Source organism: Anabrus simplex, chromosome 13 (genome assembly GCF_040414725.1).
Source record: "Anabrus simplex isolate iqAnaSimp1 chromosome 13, ASM4041472v1, whole genome shotgun sequence".
NCBI lineage: Eukaryota > Metazoa > Arthropoda > Insecta > Orthoptera > Tettigoniidae > Anabrus > Anabrus simplex.
The window spans coordinates 60,937,380-60,952,933 of NC_090277.1; the positions used below are offsets into that span (position 1 = coordinate 60,937,380).

The following is a 15,554-nucleotide window of genomic DNA, read 5'->3' on the forward strand; positions in this document are numbered from 1 at the left end:
GAGTGACGCTATTTGCTTAACGTCCGCTCTGACTTGTAAAGGTCTTAACAGACGCTGGTTCTGCAACATACTCGAAGTCAACAAGACAGAGTTGTTGTGTGACTCAAGAATCATCCATTTTGGGCGGAATAGAACTGGCTATCCTGGAAACAGAAAGTCAACGGCTAACCAACCCAATCGCACCACATAGGTCGGCCACTGAAGCAATATAGCAGGAACAAGGGGACCCGCGCGGGAAATCTCGCATGTTCATAAATTATGTGGTGGAGTAGCTGCCTGGTGAAGTAAGGAATACAAAAGTCAGTACAATATTAGACAGCCTTATTTACCACTTAATGAAATCTTTGATTTTTTAACATTTATGGTATTCACTTGTGTCATATATAGAGCCCGGATGTACATGCAGTAATTCGTTAGAATGCAAACCAATTTGGTCGCCTAGCCCGTTCTTCCGTTGTGTAGCGAGAGTAACATAAATTCTAGGGGTTCTAATAAGCCGAACCCCTAATGTTTATGCAAAACTCACAGCATAACTGTTGTGCAGGTTAGAATATATTTGTTACCCACTGCAGTAAGTTTACATTCTAACCTATTACGGCCCCAAATTCCGGGATCTGCCATATCGTTGGTATACACGCCAACTGGCGTAAGCCACAAAAGGGAAACTTTTCAGGAGAGACAACAACCAGTTTGCACCTCACTACAGGCATTGATCTGTTTTAATTGTTGTTTATTTGAATTCTGTAATGTATCTAAGATTGCAAGCCTCGCTGTAGCTTACATGGCAAGAGCGCGGTGGGATATGTGATAGTGGTGCTCGAAGGTTCGAATCACACGCAAGTAATTCATTTTCTAACAGCCAGTTACCTGAGATGAAATTTTTACAAAAGCACCAAGATAGAAATCTAACAAGAAGATACGAACAGAACTTCGTATTCCGACTGTTAGATCTCAGATAAGTGGTTTAGGATCATACAGTTTCTTGAATTCAATTCTTTAACGTGAAATTTGATGTTTACGCCATTTGACTGGGACTGATACAACTTCATTGTTGGTTACAACAATGTTTATTTTGGGTTACACTAATCGGAATAAATAATAACAGAGGTAAGTTGTTCATTATGTGAAATAGTTATCATTAATAGTAAGACAACTATTATAAAACACATTTTCTATCCTGATTTATTTTAATAAATTACCCTCACAGAATTAACACTCAAATTCACAACGAAACTGAATTAGCAACGTGTGCAATAAGTATTTGTATACCGTATTAAAAAACTATTACTGAATTATGTAATTAATTTTAGTGACATATAAATCAGACACATTCATCGAAACAAAGTCCGGCTCCATGGCTAACTGGTTAGCGTGCTGGCCTTTGGTCACAGGAGTCTGGGTTCGATTTCCGACAGGGTCGGGAATTTTAACCATCATTGGTTAATTTCGCTGACAGGGGGCAGGGTGTATGTGTCATCTTTATCATCATTTCATTCTCATCACGACGTGCATGTCGACTACATGCGTGAAATCAAAAGGCCTGCACCTGGCGAGCCGGGTATGTCCTCGGGCACTCCCGGCAATAAAAGCCATTCACCATTTCATTTTTTCATCGAAAAAAAAAGACAGACACTGTGTTACGACAGCTGGCTTGCGTGGGCTTGTGAAATCGAGAAGCTTAACTGTCACAAGTATAGTGGCTTACGCCAACTGAATGGTGCAACCTACTGTTAATTGTGGGTTACAACTTGTTGGTTACGCCAAGTGGCTTGCTTGACCTTGTCAGGTGTGGGGTTACGCCATCAACTTTCTCCTGTTTTTTAATCGAGGGAAGATGTTGACGGTTACGCCAATTTACCAGAATGTGCGTTACAGTATTAAGTACTTGATTCATACATAACCTCAATTTAAAAATTCGGGACGGTTACGCTAAATGGCCTGTCGTACACTGTCGACACACTCCTCAGTTAGCGTAGTGTAGCACTACGGGATATATATACTCTAGATCAGCCATTCCCAAACTGTGATTCACGGACGATAATCCAACGGGTCCGCAATAATAATGTTAAAAATGTTGTATGTACTTGGCCAACGGTCATACCATGTTGAATACACCGGTTCTCGTCCTATCACCGCGATTAAGCAACATTGGGCGTGGTCAGTACTTGGATGGGTGACCGCTTGGGAATACCACGTACCGTTGGCTCAGTTCCCTTTTGGTACTGCCTGGCCGAGGCGGTAATAGCGTGCTCGATTCGCCCGGTAGGACGTGGGTTCCACGACGTCACGTAGTCGTAAATTTTAAGAAACGAGATTTCCACTTCTGGGGGTGCACATGTACCTGAGGTTCACTCAGCCTACATCACAAATGAGTACCAGATTAATTGCTGGGAACAAAGGCTGCCGGGCGTAGAGCTAACCAGTCTACCGCATGAAGTGCCGAGGTTATGAATAGTGGAAGCCTTTACATTCCATCCCTCCAAGGGCCTTCATGGCCTGTACGGAGATGATGTAAATATTTGAAGAGTGAATTGCTATTGTACACAAACAATTCAATAATAATAATGTTATTTTCTTTACGTCCCACTAACTACTTTTACGGTTTTCGGAGACGCCGAGGTGCCGGAATTTAGTCCCGGTAAATTTACCGACACGAGGCTGACGTATTTGAGCACCTTCAAATACCACCGGACTGAGCCAGGATCGAACCTGCCAAGTTGGGGTCAGAAGGCCAGCGCCTCAACCGTCTGAGCCACTCAGCCCGGGACAAACAATTCATAGGCCATTATACTAAATTTAGGAACTATGAATTTACTGTTATATAACTTACGTACATTATATGTAACTCTTAACTTGGTCGATAAATGGCACAAGTTAGCAGCGAATATTACTAGGAAATGTAAGTGATGTAATTGTGAGGCACTTGGAATTGCTAGTATCAACACGCAAACCATATTTTCCGCCTCTGGTTGAGAAAATCTCGTGGATGAGAAATCCCTTCTTTGGAATTGAACACGAAATGGCCTCCCTTGAGGAAGATCAACTAGCCGAAGTACCCTGGCAGAGGAAAAGTGAAACATAAATTGAAGAATGATATTGGTGGAGAATGAGAAGGAGTGAGATGTTTAGTTCCAGGAAGTTCCATGAATGTAACACAACTCCACGTCTCTGATCGATGTTTGGGTCCATGATACCTCCTTATATCGTACAATTTTTAGAAAGGAAATACTGTGTTGCATATAAACGACATGAGTAAAGAAGTGGAAACTGCAGATGCTGTTATTCTGTACAGAATAAGTTACAAGATTGTGAGCAACTGCAAAATGACCTCGATAATGTTGTGAGATGGACGGTAGGCAATGGTATGATGATAAACGGGGTTAAAGTTAGGTTGTGAGTTTCACAAATAGGAAAAGTTCTCTCAGTTTTAATTACTGCGTTGATGAGGTGAAGGTTCCTTTTGGGGATCATTGTAAGTATGTAGGTGTTAACACTAGTTTTACCGCAGCGGTCAAAATGACCGTTTCCAGTTTTATTTTCTCTATCACTCTCGTTATACGTTTAGAACATACAAACCCTTTGGTGGCTTTTCCTGATATTAAGTATACTTTTCGGCATATAGCTTCAAAAACCCGTAACTCCTTTCTAGTTAGCGCTATGGAGTCATACCTACTTTTACCGGGCGGTCATTGCAGTAGCTACCCCATCAGACTTTTGTGGCATTCATTTAGAACGGGATATCATTCTAACAAGCTGTTACAGTGTACTTTATTACCGTAGTATCGAATATAACTTGTTGTGCTGCAATGGGACAGCTGTTGGCTCTTTTCAAACAATGATACAAGTTCAGTAATGAAAGGTGTACAATCGTAACGAGCAGTCAATTGTCGTGTTCAATCGTTACAAACATTCAAACTAGATTTCCCGATTGTTTGTAATTACCCCGAAGAAACATGTTCTCGCGTATTCTGCAAATGAATGCCGAAATTCTGAAGCATACGCATATAATTTCCCCATCACAATCAAGCGATGAAGCTGGGATGAATTTAGACCTGGATAATTACGAAGACGTGTATAACTTGACAAACGGAAATAGTTTGGATAGTCATTCTAGTTCCGTCGAGCCTGCAGAATTTCCATGTGAACATGAAATCACGCAGCAGCCTTCGATCTCAAGGGTTAGGGAACTACCCGCCAAATGGCAATGCACGCACACTTGCAAAGCAGCTGATGACAAAGGTAAGCCTATTTGAAGTTAGTCATTCTGTATTCACATAATTCTGTGCACAGTGTAAGTAAGTTTGGTATTATATTTTGCAGGTGAAGGACACACTAAGGAAAATAATGAAATTACTAGCAAGGAGCACGATATCAACTACAGAAGGCCGAGCAAACGCTGTTTTGAGTCAACACATCGGCGTGGTCAGCACATGACGGTCGGCGAGGAAGAAGTCGCTTTGGATGGAACAGTGCGGACTCTTGTTGATCTACAAAGCCTACCAGGCCGTCGAGGACAGTAAACTATACTGAGGGAAGTCCGAGGTCCCACAGGACATGAAAAACGCCACATTGAAGGAACTTGTGCCGCTACAGCTTGTCGTCTTTTTCTTGACGAATCCAAGCTGCGCCACATCGAATGATATACTGAGGTTGGAGCCCGCAAAGTTCTGAACAATCCTGAAGGGACACTTTCTTTGGAAGAATTGGAGGCTGTTATTGGTATTTTATACGCACGCGGAACTTTTAGAGCTGACGCGAACGTTCTCGATCTGTCGTCACAGAAGTGGTGTCTTGGAATTCTCTCCCAAACTGTGACACAAAACCGTTTCCTGGATATCATGAGATTTCTTCGATTCGATGAAAAATCTACCAGAAGGGATCACCTGAAAATTGATAAATTGGCGCTTGTATCCGTTGTGCGGGAAAAATTTATATCTAATTTTACTATTTGCTTCAGACCAAGTGAGAACATTACCGTGGTTGAACAGTTCATTCCATCGAAAGCTAGATGCCCATTTATGAAGTATATGGCCAATAAACCAGAAAAGTTTGGTATGAAATTTTGTTAGGCTGTCGATGTGGAAGCCAAGTATATTGTAAACGGTTTTCCCTATCTTGGAAAAGATGAAACGCTACTCACCGATCAGACCCCAAGTGAACACGTAGTATTGCGTCTTGCTGAGTTTTTCATGAATCAGGGAAGAAGTGTGCAAAGGGAACAAGACAATTGAAAGGTGTGCAATCTGTATAAAACTGGTCTGTGGTTAAGTTCACTTCAAAGGTGACCTAGCAAAGTGTGTGTGCACATTGCGACAAATAAGTTGAAAAACAGAAAGTGACATCCATGCAGATATGTACAGTATATAATGTAAACAAAAGTGTGTAAGAAGAACATTTTGTCTTACTAGTGTACTAGTGTACTTATTTGTTTATTATAGTGTTTACAAGTCATGCATGATAATAATTAAATTATGGTCTATGATGTTTTACACTCAATTCGAACCCTTTTCTGGCACCAATATCCTCAAGAAACGAATACGTGCCACTATCGGTCAAAATGACCGCTTCGGTAAAAGTAGGTAGGAAGAATGTTTGGTAATCCTAGTGTTAAAATAAGGAAAGATCTTACCGGGCGAGTTGGCCGTGCGCGTAGAGGCGCGCGGCTGTGAGCTTGCATCCGGGAGATAGTAGGTTCGAATCCCACTATCGACAGCCCTGAAGATGGTTTTCCGTGGTTTCCCATTTTCACACCAGGCAAATGCTTGGGCTGTACCTTAATTAAGGCCACGGCCGCTGCCTTCTAACTCCTAGGCCTTTCCTATCCCATCGTCGCCATAAGACCTATCTGTGTCGGTGCGACGTAAAGCCCCCAGCGAAGAAAGGAAAGATCTCCATTGGGGTAATCAAATAAATATGATTGTACATAAAGGGTACAGATCTCTGCGCATGGATATGCGGGTACTTAAGGGTTGTATTAAGGATGTAATGGAGAGGGCATATACGTCTCTGGTAAGACGCCAACTAGAGTATGGTTCCAGTGTATGGGACCCTCACCAGGATTACCTGATTCAAGAACTGGAAAATCAGCGCGATTTGTTCTGGGTGATTTCCGACATAAGAGTAGCATTACAAAAATGTCGCAAAGTTTGGCTGGGAAGACTTGGGAGAAAGGAGACGAGCTGCTCGACTAAGTGGTATGTTCCGAGCTGTCAGTGGAGAAATGGCGTGGAATGACATAAATAGACGAATAAGTTTGAGTGATTTCTTTAAAAGTAGAACATATCAAAATATGAAGATAAAGCTGAAATTCAAGAGGACAAATTGCGGCAAATATTCCTTTGTAGGAATGGGAGTTAGGGACTCGAATAAGTTACCAACGGAGGTGTTCAGTAAAGTTCCAATTTCTTTGTAATCATTTAAGGAAAAGCTAGGAAAAAAGGAGACAGGCAACCTGCTACCTGGGCGACTGCCCTAAATGCAGATCAGTAGTGATTGATTGGAATGGCTTTTATGATACCATACCTGTGCGATTGTAGCTTTCCTGCTCTTACACAAATAAGAACAAAATATAGAAACAGAGCTAATATGGAAACTCATCTTCAGTTCGAGGACTACGCCTGGCAAACTGGCAAACTGCACCATCCATACCATTGATTTAAAAAACGCAACAAGTGAATTTTTTCAAGTAAGTGTCCAGATCCAGACTGTTGTAATTATTAGCAAAGTGTCGCCTTGTTTTATAACTTCTGTGCGTATATAAAGTATCTTTATATAAATGAAGTTAAATTAAACTTTAAAAGAAAGTAAATAATAGTCCAAAATTATTTTTATTATATTCTGTGTTTAAGGGGTCCTCGAACATCCATGCGGTGTGGTCAAGGGGCCTCAGAGAAAAAACGTTTGGGAAACCCTGCGCTAGGTGTAGTCTTCCGGAAATATACTAAACTCACTAGAGATACATTTTTTCATCACTTTTTTTTACATACTAAAGTAGTGTCAAATTGGCCCTGTATTTAAGTTGACAGACCTGTTGTTGACACTGCTAACGGTGGGTAATACCTTTACACCGCCCTCTACACACGCATACGTGAGGATTCCTCCCTCCCCCACCTCAATCTCCCTGTCCCTCTTTCTCTTCGTTTTTATTTTTTTATTCACCCTCCCCTACTGTGACACTGCCCTATATTCATCTCTCTCTCTCTCTCTCTCTCTCTCTCTCTTGATGCCTTTTAAAGTCCGCTCCAACAGGTTCCTCTACTGCTATCACTCTCTATTGGACGGCCAGATTCTTCTTTTTTTATTTTAAAACCCATCATTCAGAGCCCCCTGCACCCTACTGCCGCTACACACACACACTTACCAGAGAATGTGATAATAGTGTTTTTAATTGATGGCTCGTCTGAACCTCTCTATTAGCGCCCTCACACACTCTCACGCACTCACTTGTCAAAGAGAATGAAAAGAGTGTGAAATACGCGCGGAGACACACAAAGTAGCGGCATGTGGAAAGGGGAGGAAAAAAAATCCGCTGGGACAAACACAGTGATGGTGCGGGCTGAGATGTGTGTTTTATATATACGAGCTTGGGGTAGGTTGTGGAGCTATGTAAATACAGAATACCCATTTCATTACGTACATTGCTTAAATGCTAGCTAAATAAATTGTCACCTCAATCAAATGTCCAGATGTTTAGAGAAGTGTTCCCTGTAGATCACGTTTCCCAAAGCTTATCTCCCCTCTATCGCATGAATCTTTAACAGATGGTACTGGCTGGGCAAAAGAAAACTGCCCCGGATAATTAATTAATTAATTCATTTGATAGTACGAAGGTACATAGGCTAGCCCAATAATTGGGCATGAATGTTATGAAGTAACGTAATTATTACGTTTCTTCGTGACACATGGGATTTAATCTTCAAACACATGAAACAAAAATAATAACAGCAATAACAGTAATAGCACGAAGAAAACTAATAAGCAGAACACAATTTAAAATTATTGCTACGAATGAAAAACATAATAACATAGGCTATATATCAGCCATAGAAAACTTACTAAACAAGTTAGAAAAACAACGCAAGGAAAATATAAAAACACTTATGTGTACCTAACATTCCAGCAAAAAGGAATTTAATAACGATTATGATTGAGTAAAAAATAGCCTTTATTTTCTTATTGAACAATCTAGTGTCAGCGAATAAATCAAATTGTGCACCAATTGAGTTATAAACCGATGATATTTTGAGTGGTGGTGAATTAGATCCCGGGATGTCAAATAGTACTTGCTGTCGTGATGTTAATTGTGTTACATGGCGTCTTACTGAAAAACGGTGCATAACTTTCATACAAGGTTTATACGCCGTTTATGTGAAATTCGTTACTAATAAACCGTGCATAAGCCTCCTGTGTATACATCTGTTAAAGTTATTCATTGAATTGCTTATACAGACCAGGAACCTTGTATAAGCATTGCATGGCAAGGAGTAGCGAAAAACGAAACGAGTGAGCAGTTCATTTTCGTGGTATTTACTGTATGCAGTAATATAATCGTGGTAAAATATTCGACTTATCTATTCAACACTGAACACACATTGAAAGAATGGACGATAACGTTGATAACCTTCACGATATTTTAAACGCAGAAGACATACACCATTTAGAGGTTATGGAGGCTAGACATTTTCTTAAAGTAAAACACTTTAGAGAGACGGAATGACAATGAAAACCTATAAAAGAAATTATGGTTGGGCGTACTTTTGTGTAATAATGTGTTACTGCTTAATAGACTTTTGAAATTGCGAGTTTATTATACATTATCTGCCTCTTCAAAGATCTTTCTCAAATTTGAGTATAAAAGGGGACAAATTCCTTGACATAAAAAATTTCATAACTTGAAAACCGTACCCAATATGATTTCCATACCTTCTAGCTGAATACGCATATATATAGTGTATAATTACCTAAGAGAAACTTTTTGATCAATCCTTTCTTTTAGTTACAAAACAGTTTTTCCTTTTTCCTGAAAAGTAATGATTTTGGAATATGTACCCTTTTCAACTCACCGATTCAATAATAATAATAATAATAATAATAATAATAATAATAATAATAATAATAATAATCGTATGGCCTCAGCTACCGTTTGCAGACATTTCGATTTGACGCCATCTGGCTGTCTGCTCGTCAATTTCTACGTTCCGTTTTACTCTAGGTCCGCTAGATGACAGACAGAGTAAACCGGATCTCTCTTGGGCGTCTGTGGCTGAGATTTAATTAATACCGATTCAATTACAATTGCTTACATTTTCCGTACTATCCCAGTTAGGAGCTCTTGATCTTTTCTTAAGCTTTTCCATCCAGCTGTCTCACTTTGTGTTGCCACTGCCTTTTCGATATGCCGTGCTACTGCGCGACCTTCCAAAATTTTTTTCTCGTAGATAACCAGCAGAAGCGATCATAAATGCGATGAACGTGCGAAATACGTCAGTGAACTGCAGGAAGAGATTCCTATGACTTGGAATGGGTGTAGACGTGCAGTATAGTAATACAATGAGTATACGACGTTTATTAGCAAGAAAAATAAACAATGATTATAAAGGGTTTATTCACTGTATAACTATACAAGTGTTAAACAACTGTATAAGGACTTTTTATTAGTAAGACGGTAAAAGTTTTATGATACAAATATCTTAGAAAATTATTTCGTACAATCTCAGTATGACGTGTTATGAAGTTCTTATAAATGGGGTACCAGACAACTGAGGAATATTCTAACTTGCTCCGCACTAAACTTTTATACAACTTAACAATTACTATCGGTTGAGTTAATAATTTGGAATGTCTGATAATAAAATCAAGCAGCTTGTTAGATGGACTCATTACGTTTGCAATATGTCTTATTAAATGTTAATTTGGCACGCTACCCTTACACCACGGGGTCGGCTCCATCAGTTACCGGAAGAATAAAAATCGCGTGAGTGGTTTCAACAAGATTCAGCCCTTGCTCATACAGCACAACATTTTCATTTACAATCTTGGAGTTGTTCGCAAACGGAGTGATCAGTGATAGTCTATTTCCCCCTCGTTCTCCAGATCCAACAGTGTTGATTTTTATTGTAGAAGTAAACTGAAAAAATGTATCGAACTAATCCTCACACATTGGAGGAACTGAAAAAAGAAAACATTACGAATGAAAACAGAAACATTACAGTATCAGTACTCACTTGCATCAGCCAGAATGTGGTTAACAGGTACAATGAATATATAACACTTCCAGCATCTTTATAAGGTAAGATTTCATTTACGATTGTATACACGTTTAAAGCAGGGAGACCACACACGACGTAAGCTCGGCTGAGGCAGCTGCTGTAACACAGAGTACAAACAATGTGAGTTCGGTCTGAGTTTATATGAGAGACTCTGCTAGCTATACGCGGATGACATAGTCATTTATGCTAGTATGAGGGGAAATGACTAGGCTGTCCGCGCGCTGCAACAATGGATCTCGTCCTTTTTTGGAGTGGTGTGTCCGAAACAAGGTGAAAATGAATCCCACCAAAACTCAGGCAATTATTTTCACCAAGCGTCCACCTAGATTTGGTCAACTTACTATTAATAATGCCCCTCTCTCTTGGACAAACACGAGTAAATATCTCGGACTAACTATGAACAGAAATATGTCCTGGAGGTACAGTGTAGAAAAAGTCTTACAGCGAGCCACAGCACGGATGAAAGCTTTGAGACCTCTGCTGGGAAATAAATATATCTCTACAAATATTAAGGGAAATATTTACCTGCAATGTATCAGGCTCATTCTTCTGTATGGCTCTGAGCCCTGGGGCTATATTGCTGAAACTCCGCTTTCCAAATTACAAATTTTTGAAAATAAGACACTCAGAATTTTGATAAAATCACCAAGACAGAAATCTAACAAGAAGATACGAGCAGAACTTCGTATTCCGACTGTTAGATGTCAGATAAATAAAATAGTAAAGATGGCCAGTGCTAGAATCCTCCTTAGCCATTCAACCGACCCTGACATCCTACTCCTAAAATAGGTCCTTAGAACCAAGAAGCAGAACATACGTTTCAAACATTGCGGCACTTAGCTCACTTAAGACCTGTTTTAACGTGAAATAGGAAACTGTTTCGGTCTTTTCCAAATGTGTAACCTTTCTTTCACTAAGTAACTGCAGAATTAAACCCTGAAAGGGGCTGTTAAGAAGGGATGCTCTCCCCCCACCTTAAAATAGTTATCCGAATCCACATTAGAACCCATTCCTCAGCGAAGAGGGGGTTTCTTCTCTGTCGGGAGTTGAATACCGCCTTGCAGCCAGATCATTTCCCCCTGCCAGTGTAGAACCAGGGACTTTTCCGACTCATCGGTATTTCTCGGAAACAGTTGAGTAAAGGGACATAGTTTTCGCCCTGGGACTCTCAAGTACTCGACCTAAAGAAAAAGAAAAAACGAGAAGTTGGAGAGGTTGGCCGGTGATCTTCCTTGATTAATCGAACTATTTACTTCCTGTCTTTCTACGAGAACTTCTGCCTTCCCCTTTGCCTTGTCTGTTCCAAATTATACCCTTCCTTGCTCAAAATGTCCTGAAGAAACCACAGGCATCTTTTACCCACGCGGGAAGGTAACCGTTTAGTGTGATATTCATTTCTGAAATGGACACACATGCTCTTCTCTCCGTCCAAGCTACTCGTAGCATTCTCCGACATCACATCTCAAAGGCATCAGTTCGACTATTGTCCTAAGCCTCAACGGTTTCACAACTCTAGCGAAAAACTGACAGAGCAGAGATTCAACCAGATGTGCTTTGGTAGGACAATACAGAGTGTATCAGTAAGTCACGGCCAAACTTTCAGAAAACACTACTCACACGTAGAACAAGAAAATATGTCATAAGGTAGGGGGGCCAAATTCCGTCCCCGCACCTAATAACGTCATTTTAGGGATTTACAGTTTGCACAGTTGGTACCTAATGTTTATCCGCGCACACACGCGTAGCCTCTTCCCGTTGTCTTGTCGTGAAAGTTGGTAGTGCGCACCACGTTTAGTTTCCGTGTACACGCGAAATCTTTAGTATCTCGTGGCCAAAATATTCATTTCAGGCAGGAAATCAATACAGCCTTCAGAGCCACCCAGTACCTGATTACACACACTCTCTCATTGGTCACAACCATTAGACGCGTCAACACATGCACACAACTGAAGAGTGAGGGGAGGTGGAGGAAATGAAGTTCGAGGATGAACGAAACACACGCGGAGGGAAAGGTATTTGCTTCCCCGCCTGCGCACACGTCTCACTGACTCGATAATGAAGGGAGAATGGAATGAAGAGAGGAACCACACGGCTCTTTCAAGATAAGACATAATGTGTGTGTAAATTCATCTAGGGTCAAATTCTGCAGTTTATTTGTAATTCTTGTGTGCGAAGTCTGGCTAAAATGTTAGCGGTCTTGACTAGGACTTCATTATCAAATGGCATCGCGCTCAACCACTATAAAAGAAAATTACCCTTATTTTCGTCAATATAGGCCCTGTTAAATACTACTACTACTACTACTACTACTAATTTTTATCTTCAAAAATCAAAGTAAAAGTAACATGGCATTGATAATTATGATTATCAGAGACACAAGGGCGTTTGGAAAATCGTTCATCTGAAGTGAAATGAAATGGCGGGAGTGTCCGAGGACATGTTCGGCCCGCCAGGTGCAGGTCGTTCTATTTGACTCCCGTAAGCGAACTGCGTGTCGTGATGAGGATGAAATGATCATGAAGACGTCACATACACCCATCCCCCGCGCCAGAGAAATTAACCAATGACGGTTAAAATTCCCGACCCTGCCGGGAATCGAACCCGGACCCCTGTGACCAAAGACCAGCACGCTAACCATTTAGCCATGGAGTCGGACTTCATATGAAGTTATTGTCAGCGCTGATCAAACAATTACATGCCATATATTGGGGTGGTATTACATCGTGCACACTTCATCGCAATTAAATTACAGTTAATTAATTGTTTTCCTTGATTCGGGAAAGCTAGTATACCCAGAATCTTTAACCATAGAAACATCTTAAACAGTTGCCCAGGGAATGGTGTTGGGAGTGGCCTCTGAATGCGCAACGTGGCAAGCCACACCTCCTGGAAGACGAACACATGTGACGTAGCCTTGGTTACTTCTCCTTCATCCTCAGGGTTGGCCAAAATTTTCGCCCAAATATTACCTGTTTCCTTTCCGACCCGGAATTCTTGTGATCGCGATTGTACAAGGAGGATTCATTTTTCATTCTGAGCTGAATTAGTGTAGCATTCAAATTAAGAGCCTGTTATACACAGAGTGAGCACTGATATGTGGCGTGTAATCGCTACAGTGAAGTGGTTGGTGTGAGTTACTGTAGCCGCCATTATAATACATCGGGTGCCGGGCTGAGTGGCTCAGACGGTTAAGGCGCTGGCCTTCTCACCCCAACTTGGCAGGTTCGATCCTGGCTCAGTCCGGTGGTATTTGAAAATGCTCAAATACGACAGCCCCGTGTCGGTAGATTTACTGGCACGTAAAAGAACTCCTGAAGGACAAAATTCCGGCACCTCGGCGTCTCCGAAGACCTTAAAAAGTAGTTAGTGGGACGTAAAGCAAATAACATCATCATCATCATCATCATCATCAATACATCAGGGAATGTTAGTAATTTCATCCTCCTTCACTTCCTATCTCTAGTCTTTCAAGGTGTTCTGTTTTTTCATGAAACATGAGTGTAATTAACGCCTAAACTCGATGTGTCCATAATTTAAAACATCCGACAGTAGTTGCACTCGGCCATCTGCACGTGATGACTGAATTGACTGTCACTTGTTACACATTTAAAAACTCCGAGGGATCACCATCTACCTTACTTTTTTTTTTGCTAGGGGCTTTACGTCGCACCGACACAGATAGGTCTTATGGCGACGATGGGATAGGAAAGGCCTAGGAGTTGGAAGGAAGCGGCCGTGGCCTTACTTAAGGTACAGCCCCAGCATTTGCCTGGTGTGAAAATAGGAAACCACAGAAAACCATCTTCAGGACTGCCGATAGTGGGATTCGAACCTACTATCTCCCGGATGCAAGCTCACAGGCGCGCGCCTCTACGCGCACGGCCAACTCGCCCGGTCATCTACCTTACTACCTGCAGCATGACAATCATAGAGGCCTTTCAAAACTGTAAAAATACTCTTCAAGTTAATATATAAAGTGAAAAATATTGTGGACTTAGTTTCCTTTTTGAGCATATCTATGTACACTGACGTAGTATACAAGCATTCGGCGAGTGGTTGTGTGTGTGTGGGCAAAGTGCGAATTCATCTCTTCCCACAAAGTATTAAATAAATCTCTTTAAAGCTGATTACGTGGCTTTCCGCTATTTTAACAACGCCACAGGGGGCTTGGACTCCCACGAGCTGAAGGAGAGAGAGAAAAGAGGGGCGTTGGAGAGTGGTTTGTAACTAGTGGAAGAGTAAGAGGAGGAGGATGATGAAGATTAAAAAAAGAGAGAGATGAAGAACAGGAAGAAATATAAACGGTGGAGAATGGACTCTGTGCCACCCCCCTGTGAAAGTAAATATTGTACATAGCACAGTGGAACACACACACACACACACAAAGATGGTAGAAGATGTGTGAAGGCTGAAGTTTAAAAGGCCACATCACGCTGGGTTAAAAAGCACCCGGTAATTATCTTAATTTAAGATATATTATGACCTGTCTGTGGGAATAACAACGTTTAAAAAAAGATTGAGGGGAGGAAATGTGCCGGTGTGAAGGTAACAAATTTGGCTTCTGATATCAACACCCTTCCCTGTGCGTGTCTGATTCAATAAAAAAAATAAAGACTTCATAGACAACAGGAAAAGGTAATTGATCCAAGGCTGGGGAAAGAATGATACCATGCCAATTCTGACATATCTCGACTTATTGATAAAGACAGCCACATCATTTCGTGAGATTCGTTAAACAATGAATATAATGAAGATTGCCAGAACGAGGTGGTTGATGTTCTCAGTTCATCCTGAAGTACACGAGTTCGATTGTTTGTCAGGAAGTCCAAACATTTATATGACAGATCTGACCTTATCCACAAGTATCCCCTCCGTTCTTAAAATTCGTTTCGAACAATTAGAGACCACGTCAGATATTTCGTAATACATTTCTATATGCCTTCTATGTTTTGCAGACCAGAGTACGTAGGGGAACTCCTCAAGGAAGTATTATTGGAACTTTATGTTTTCTTATATAAATGATACGCGTAAAGAACTAGAATAAGAGATAAGGCTTTCTGCGGAATGATTTTCTGTATAGAGTAATGAATAATTTACAAGGTTGTGAGCAACTGCAAAAATACAATTTTGTGAGATAGACAGCAGTCAATGGTATGATGACAAACGTGGTTAAAAGCCAGGTTGTGAGTTTCACTAATAAGAAACGTCCTATGAGTTTTAATTACTGCGTTGATTGGGTGAAAGTTCCTTATGGGGATCACTATAAGTACCTAGGTGTTAATATAA

General features: G+C 40.9%; 1 non-coding gene across 1 annotated transcript; it reads left to right on the forward strand.

Moving 5' to 3' along the window:
* Window positions 1-2,087: 2,087 nt before the first annotated feature.
* LOC136885183 (5S ribosomal RNA) lies at window positions 2,088-2,206 on the forward strand. Its single transcript, XR_010861498.1, has one exon. It is a non-coding gene; the product is annotated as a 5S ribosomal RNA (ribosomal RNA).
* Window positions 2,207-15,554: the final 13,348 nt, after the last annotated feature.